Source organism: Urocampus carinirostris, chromosome 9 (genome assembly GCF_059441175.1).
Source record: "Urocampus carinirostris isolate Australia breed hairy pipefish chromosome 9, RoL_Ucar_1.0, whole genome shotgun sequence".
Classification (NCBI taxonomy): Eukaryota; Metazoa; Chordata; class Actinopteri; order Syngnathiformes; family Syngnathidae; genus Urocampus; species Urocampus carinirostris.
This window is the reverse complement of record NC_142357.1, coordinates 35,359,965-35,368,822: the sequence shown is the minus strand read 5'-3', so window position 1 is coordinate 35,368,822 and position 8,858 is coordinate 35,359,965. Positions and strand designations below refer to the sequence as shown.

The 8,858-nt window shown below is 42.7% G+C and overlaps 2 pseudogenes; one reads left to right on the top strand and one right to left on the bottom strand.

The window, feature by feature from the left end:
- Positions 1-210: 210 nt before the first annotated feature.
- On the top strand, positions 211-327 carry LOC148360153 (U2 spliceosomal RNA; annotated as a pseudogene).
- Positions 328-7,347: 7,020 nt separating this feature from the next.
- LOC148360152 (U2 spliceosomal RNA) lies at positions 7,348-7,483 on the bottom strand (annotated as a pseudogene).
- Positions 7,484-8,858: the final 1,375 nt, after the last annotated feature.

Here is an 8,858-nt window from a genome sequence, read left to right as displayed (position 1 = left end):
GGACCTTAGCTGGCCTTTTGGCTGAGAGTAAGAGTCCCGGCTCCTAGGCTTTGTAGCGTATTATGAACTGACCGATAACGGATGATGGATAATGAATAACGAAGATAGAACAATAACCCCAAACCCCAATTCTAAATGTGTCGACATGTGACGGTCAGGTCAGGACCTAATTCTAAAACAATCGGCATGTGTTGGTCAGGTCAGGACCTTAACGCAGATTAATATAATGGTTTGATTTTTGCAATCCGGAGATGGAATAAGAGCTTGCTCTGTCCACTCCACGCATCGGCCCGGTATTGCAGTACCTCCAGGAATGGTGCATTCGCACTGATCGCCGCATGGCTTTGTGGCTAGGACCTTGACTCGGCCTCTTGGCTGAGAGCAAGTGTCTCGGCCCCTTGGCTTTGTAGCGTATTATGATTTGACCAATAACAGATAATGGATAATTGATAAACAATATAGAACAATAAACCTTACAAAATCCCCCGCATAGCGCTTTGGCCAGGACCTTGACTCAGTTCCCCGACTGGGAGCAAGTGTCTTGGCCTATTGGCTTTGAAATGTATCATGAATCGATTGATAATAGATAAGGATTATTGCTTTAGGTTATAGAATAATAAACCTATACAAAATCCCCCCATCATTTTTCAATCAAAATAACTCCATTTAATGTAGACGCATGCGGTTAATATACCAGTGCGGCTTATGTATGTACAAAGTCGTTTTTCTCCCGAATTGCAGTGGGTGCGGCTTATAGTCCGGAATTTACAGTACTATGATAAAAAACATCAATTGAATCATTGTTCCCCGCGACCCTACTGAGGATAACGATGCAGATAATGGATGGATGAATGAATCATTGGTTATTTATCATTTAAATTCAGCTGCAATTTTTAAAGACATCAATTTGGCATATCGCTATAATCATAGCTAGCCATGTTAAGAGTTATTCATTTTTAACAGTTGATTAAACAATATTTTTCTCAGCTTGCCAACCGTTTAAACGGACAAAACACTCAAAGGTTGTTTTTAGACAGACATTCAAAACCAAGCAGTGTTTATATTCGACCTACAGCGATCACTCAAGCCTCGCGTTTTATGGATCGGAGACTAATTAATGAAAAGTGCAAGCCATTGTCTGCCATCGGATTCATTGCTTAATTCACCGGGGTCCCAATCACGCTTTTGGCCGAGCCTTAACGCTTTAATCATCATACCTCCGGAGCGGCCCCCCAGTCGATTATCGCTATTCAATTTGGCCTATTAATTATAGCCCTCGCCGAAGGCTAGGTTCTTCTTTCCAGGCGAGAAGCGTTTTCCTTTCGCCGATATGTTTTCCGGGATCGTGTTGTGTTTTCCGAGGTGTTAAATCGACATGTGCGTGTCGGTGCCTCCTCATCGCACGAGTCCTTCATAATTGGATCGATATGGTTTAATCGGTTGAATGCAAACGTTTAACGGTAGCCTGTTTTGGAACAACTGATTTAGAAGCGATCAAAAATTTCAGCCTTCGCATTTAAATCGGGCAGCACGGCGGCGCAGTGGTTAGCGCATGTGCGGCACAGTTTATGTCTTGGGAACCTCCTGCGTGGGTTCAAATCCAGCTCCAGACTTCCTGTGCGGAGTTTGTATGTTCATACATGTTCAAACATGCATTTCAGGTGAATTGGCCGGTCCAAATTGTCCCTAGGTGTGAATGAGCGAGCGAGTTGTCTGTCCCTGTGTGCCCTGCGATTGGCTGGCAACCTGTTCAGGGTGTCCCCTGCCCACTGCCCGATGATTGCTGGAATGGGCTCCAGCACCCCCGCGACCCTACTGAGGATAAGCGGTGCAGCTAATAATTCTTCTTTCTATTTTCTCATATATATCAAAAGGATGATGTTGGTTAAAATTCAGACGAAAGAAAAATATGTTGAATTCATTGTAAATGTTAAAAAAAAAAAACACTATACGATCTCTCGTTAAAAGTATCTTGTTAGAATGGATGTAAAAATGCTCTTTGATATGCTTTGGGCAGTCTACAGAGAGCTGCCAACGAGATCAAAGAGATCAAAGCCAGCAGGGAAGCTAATGTTGTGACTCATTTCATTTGCAGAAACTGTAATAAAAACCTCATCATCCAGTCCAGGGTGAATGTGGATCTTTGGTGGGACAGGTACACCGCGGTTACACATACAACGTATTTTGGGTTATTTTTTTTTGTTATAACATGAATTTAACTCTCTCTCTCTCTCTACCCATATTCTATATGGTGTACTGTATACAGGGGGTAAACTGTATACCTGTATACGTTTTTTTTAAAGCATTATGGAAGGGGCGCCGCTACTTCACGGATTTTCAGTTTTCGCAGGTAGTCTTGGTCCCCATTAACCGCGATAACCGAGGGATTACTCTAATGGATTGCAGAGTATTTTTCCACCCAAGCTGCAGTTGAGCTGCATAGTACAAAGCGTGCTATAATGAGGGATTCCAGTATCCTTAAAAAACGTCACTCGTATGTAAATATTTTGCAAGCTCGCCTCCCATAACACCCTTGCCGTGACATCCAAGTTCACCCAAAAAACCACTTTGTGCTGCTTGGGCTATTTAATTTTTGACATCTTGTTTTCCATACGCAGCACTAAAATCAACATCCCCGTGGGCGGGTTCACGCTTTTGCACTATAAGCGCCTCATGAGGCCAGGAGCTCCAGCTGAGGGTCTCACCCCACCCGGGGAGAGAGTGACAACCCCCTGCCCTTCATCTACCAGAGCTCCCCGCCTCAGTTTGCCCCTGCCGGGCTTCCTCGTATTCCCGCCCGGGCTGCTGTCAAACCCTAGAGAAAAGGCAGATGGGTTCGGAATCCTCTCTACAAATCAGCCAGGAATTTGCTCCCTGGCAGACACACGGAGCCTATGACCCCCGTGTCGACTTGCATTCATTATTCATCTCCGCTGAGGTGAACTAAAAAAATAGGAGAGGTGAGGCTGCCTGTGTTTTTTACTCTCGGGTTCTGGTGTGAACACGAAACCCAAAAAATAAGAGTTGAGAAAATCGTTTCATCTCATCTCATTAGCTGCACCGCTTATCCTCAGTAGGGTCGCGGGGTGCTGGAGCCCATCCCAGGAATCATCGGGCAGGGGACACCCTGAACTGGTTGCCAGCCAATCGCAGGGCACACGGGGACAGACAACTCACTCGCTCAGTCACACCTAGGGACAATTTGGACCGGCCAATTCACCTGAAATGCATGGTTTTGGAATGTGGGAGGGAACCCACGCAAGCACGGGGAGAACATACAAACTCCGCACAGGAAGTCTGGAGCTGGATTTGAACCCACGCAGGAGGTTCCCATGACCTCAGAACTATGCTGCACACGCGCCGCCGTGCTGCCCAAGAAAATTGTTTGTTTATAGAAAAATTAGACGATGTTTCCTAGAGTCATCAAAATAATTGAATGATTGTGCCATTGTGACGAGCAGGGTTGGATAGGGTTACTTTAACTGGATTACTTTCAATGACTTTTGGATGACTCCAATACCAAATATGAAATGATCTGCATTTATATAGCACTTTTCAAGTCAATGACTTCCCAAAGCGCTTTACAATGTGCTCCAAATTTCCCAATAGCGGCCTTGAAGCCATGTAAGGCGCTAACCTGCTTATTGGGGGTATTAGGGGTTCAGTGTCTTACCCAAGGACACTTCAACATGTAACACGGACGAGCCGGGATTCGAACTGGGATCCCTTGATCCCAAGACGAGCGCTCTATCTCCTGAGCTACTGCCGCCCCAATATGCTAATTAAAGACAAAAGAAACTAAATATGAATAAAATAACTAAATTCTGTCTAGGCTTGGGGAGTAACGGAATACATGGAACGGCAAAAATGATGTTGGCAAGCTGTTTGGATTTATTTTCATTTTGTTTCTGTCGCATTTTATGTTCGTTTTGCCGGAGATCAAAGAGATCAAAGCCAGGAGAGAAAGCTTACCACGTGTTGTGAGTCATAATTTCATTCATATTTAGTTTCTTTTGTCTTTTTAGCATATTTGGTATTGGAGTAATCCAAAGGTAATAGAAAGTAATCCAGTTAAAGTAACCCTACCCAACCCTGGTGACCAGAACATGAATTAAAGGATTAAACAAAAAGTTGGCATTGAGCTAGCTTGAGATAATCACGCGACACAACAGTAAAAACATTGAATTCCCCGCTATACTGCCTAAAAAACTGTATGAGCTCAAATCTTAACATCAGATCATGCACCCCCAAATTCCATCCGAGCATCCCTAAAAATTATAGCATTTTCTTTAAAGGTGGTGTCCGTAACTTCAAAAGTAGTCTACTTAGTGCCGCCATCTCTGGCTGAAATTATCATTGCGGCTCCTGTCAAGCTGCCAGTGTGCATGTACATGATTTTCTTAGACACGCTAGAAGAACTCTTCTTTTTCATCTCTCAGGGGTTTGGGTTAGAATTTGAACTGTATTTGACATTGTCCTTTTCTTACTTTCACCATTTTCCTCATCAAATAAATGAAAACTACTAGCATTGTGCAACCACACTCCACCACCCCCTGCCCAGCCTCGTTTTTTCCAGCCCAATGTGCTGAGTGCTGATAAACATAACATAAAAGCGGATGGGCGCGGTGAAAAACGAATAATATAAAGGCTCTTTAAACTCAGATATTGTTAACACGTGATATATAAAGAGAATGTTTAATTTTAAACTTTTAAAAGACAGCTCAAAATATGCAAGGACAGGATAGATACCACAGATACAACAAATGGCAACAAATAAATGAAATGTAAATTAACCTAATTTTTTGAAACAGGTTGGTTTTCTTACCTAGTTCAAATTCAGAATGATTATAACCACAATAGTACATTCTTACTTGAGGATTTGTGAAGAAAATTTATATGGTTGACTTTTTTTTTCATTGTCACCTAGAACAACATGTACAGTGTCTCCCAATTTTTTTATCAAGAAAATAAATAAATCAATAATAAATAAATCAAAAATCCATTTCAAAAAAAAAAAATGTTTTGGCTAGGGCAGCACGGCGGCGCAGTGGTTAGCGCGTGTGCGGCACAGTTCTAAGGTCTTGGGAACCTCCTGTGCGGGTTCAAATCCAGCTACTGGACTTACTGTGCGGAGTTTGTATGTTCTCCCTGTGCTTGCGTGGGTTTCCTCCGGGCACTCCGGTTTCCTCCCACGTTCCAAAGATATGCATTTCAGGTGGATTGGCCGGTCCAAATTGTACCCAGGTGTGAATGAGCGAGTGAGTTGTCTGTTCCTGTGTGCCCTGCGATTGGCTGGCAACCAGTTCAGGGTGTCCCCTGCCCACTGCCCGATGATTGCTGGGATGGGCTCCAGCACCCCCGCGACCCTACTGAGGATAAGCGGTGCAGCTAATGAGATGAGATGAAATGTTTGGGTTATCATGTAATCGAATCCAGCTACCAGCCTTCCTGTGCGGAGTTTGCATGTTCTCCCCGTGCTTGAGTTGGTTTCCTCTGGGCACTCCGGTTTCCTCCCACATTCCAAAAACATGCATGTCATGTTGATTGGCAGGTCCAAATTGTCCTTAGATTTAAATGAGCGAATGAATTGTCTGTCCCTGTGTGCCCTGCGACTGGTTGGCAACTAGTTCAGGGTGTCCCCTGCCCGCTGCCCGAAGATAGCTGGGATGGGCTCCAGCACCCCCGCGACCCTACTGAGGATAAGTGGTACAGATAATGGATGGATGGGTGGATGTTTTGGCTATTGCGTGGTGTTTTGGGATAACGTGAAAAACGATGGATTGCTATATATATCTTTAGCCGCAACGGCTTATAGTATTACCTATTTTTTAGTCAGTATATAGTTTTAAAAATTCTCTTTTTTTCTTGTGGTTAGAAAACTAAGTTTTTGATATTCCCGGGGCCCTTGTGTCGTGATTTCGCCATCCTTGCTCAATCTCTATAAACACGAACGAAATCTCTAATAAATTGCTTTTTCAAAGCAGTCTCAACTCTCAAGGCCACCTAAGGATGTCGGTTTTTAAGTACAGCGTCTTTTTTTCAAGCTTGATAGCAGCTCAATAGAAGCCGTAATTAGTTGTAATTTACGAGGAAACGCCTCCCCTGCCATTCCCGCCGTGCGCCCGACCCCCGCCCCGTGTTTGTTCCGGCACGGCCGTAATGGCCGACTCCCCGCTGTCGCGCGATGCTAACCGGAGCGTGGATGGCGCTATTTCCGTCCTCCGGGATTGCAATAAGTGCACCCTGAGCAACCATCGAGAAGGCGGAAGGTTGATGCTAATGCAAAGACGTTAGTATGAAAAGCCATATGGGATGTAAATCATACGTGCTCTCACATATAATGTCATACTCTCAAAGACAATGTCATACTCTCATACACGCACAACTATACTCTCATACAGAAACCTGCACAAATACTACGCTCTACTATAATCTTTCACACACTACTATACTCTCCCACATTCAATACTATACTCTCCCACACACACAACTATACTCTCATATACACTGTTATTGAATAGTGACTTGTTTACCTGACTGCCCATTTTGCACATCTGGTTAGCTGCTCCTCTTGCACTCTTTGCACTACTGTATAATACTTTACATAGCTATAATTATTTAGTATATTATTAGTACTTCAATACTCCAACTCAATACAACATTTGATTTATATCTGCACATTCAAGGAAACTGTGCGGGTCAGATTTATCGACATTTCGTTCTGTATACACGTGTACAAGAATGACAATAAAGTATATCTGAATCTGAATGAATCTGAATATACTATCTCAAAAATACTACCATACTCTCTCACTCATCTTGCTTAAGTCTTTTACACACACGACTACACTCTCCACACACCTACTATTATACTCTCATGTACACATAACTATACAGACCGTACTATCTCACACATACTAAACTCTTTCACACACACTACTACACTCTCATATACACAAATTACTTTACACACAGTATTATCTCACACATAGTACCGTAAATTTCGGACTATAGAGCGCACCTGATTAAAAGCCGCACCCACCATATTTTAAGAGGAAAACCGGTTTTGTACATACACAAGCCACACCTGTATATAAGCCGCATGCGCCCACATTTAAACATGTAACACAAACACAAAATGAACCCAAACCCGACTTCAAGTCCCGCGATTGAAACTGAATGTGGGGTTTGGGGTTTTTAAGGGTTATTGTTCTATCTTCGTTATTCATTATCCATTATCCGTTATCGGTCAGTTCATAATACGCTACAAAGCCTAGGAGCCGGGACTCTTACTCTCAGCCAAAAGGCCAAGCTAAGGTCCTAGCCCTAAAGCCTTGTTGCGATCATTGCGAATGCACCGTTCCCGGAGGTACTGCAATACCGGGCCGATGCTTGGAGTGGACAGAGCAAGCTCTTATTCCATCTCCGGAATGCAAAAATCAAAAGGCCAAGCTAAGGACCTAGTATCACGGCCAGAAATTATGTCCTTCATTAAAGTCCACAGTCCAAAAATCACAGTCGGCAAAATGAACGGAAAATGATACCGGTACTTAAGGTTTGATGCAGACCTGCAGAGTCCAGGTCGTGTTGAAAGTAATCCAAGGAAAAAAGTGTATAATTCCAAAGGTAAGGGTGGGAAAAAATATATCAGATGAACACATTTACTCACGCAACTCCTTTTTCTTTAATCAACTTTAACCGCGTTTGTTCCGCCCCTCATTTTTCATTCATCCGTGCAAAACATATCAGAATAAGCGTCTAAAATAAATACAGATAAATACATTACAAAATTATACAGTTGAAAATACAGTAGTGTGTGTATGAGTATGATAGTATGTTTGAGAGAGTAGAGTTCAATGGTATATTATTGTTTGTGCTTGTGTCTGCCTGAGAGTTTCGTTGGGCAAGTGTGAGAGTATTATTTTATACCTGAAAGCAAGTGTAATTTACTTCTCAAACGGAATCTCATACATTAGCGCTTGTGCATAAATGACCACGTTGCCATTTTCTGTGCCCTATTGCTGGAAATTTCAGTCCGGCAATTGAAGCGCATCAATTTGGGGTGTAATGTTTCCCGGGGAACTAAATGGACTCCTCGGCACAATGAGAATTGCTTCCTAATGATCAGAGGAAGTTTGATGGCTGAATCTAAGTTGATTAGCTCGCTAACATGAATATAATAAGTGATTAGCCTTTAAGTGTAATCATGTTTTTTTTCTTCTTCTTCCTCTCGATTGTATTGTGTCTTAGCAACTGACTGCATGAGATTGCTTTGCAAGCTTTGTGCCCTTCTAGAATTTGCAGGGGATAATGGAAATAAAAAAGAAAATGTAACTCTGTATTTACTGCTTCATCCCATTACTTCCCCTTTATCTTGTTTATCTTTGTTCCTATCTCGTGTCTCTGGTGAGGGCAAAGAACGATTCTTCATGTACAAAGATGGGCAAACTTTTTAGGACTTTATTGGATTTACAAATTTGGTAGAGCAGCCAGACCACTTTACTCTTGTTATGCTTCTCAAATAGCTGCTTAGACCACAGACTATTGCAAAATACAGACTATTTTTACACCATCCCCTGATCTAAAACCTACATGAGGGCAAGGAAAAACTCAAAATCCTCAACATGAGTCAAGTCAAGTTATGTTCATTTGTATAGCGCTTTATCACAAGGAGTCTCAAAGGACTGCACAGACCACAGATTATTGCAAGCCACAGACTGTTATTACACCATCCCCTGATCTAAAACCTAATTGAGGGCAAGGAAAAACGCAAAAACCTCAAGTCAAGTCTCATTTATTTGTGACGCCCTTAATCACAAGGAGTCTCAAAGGGCTGCACAGACCACAGACTATCGCAA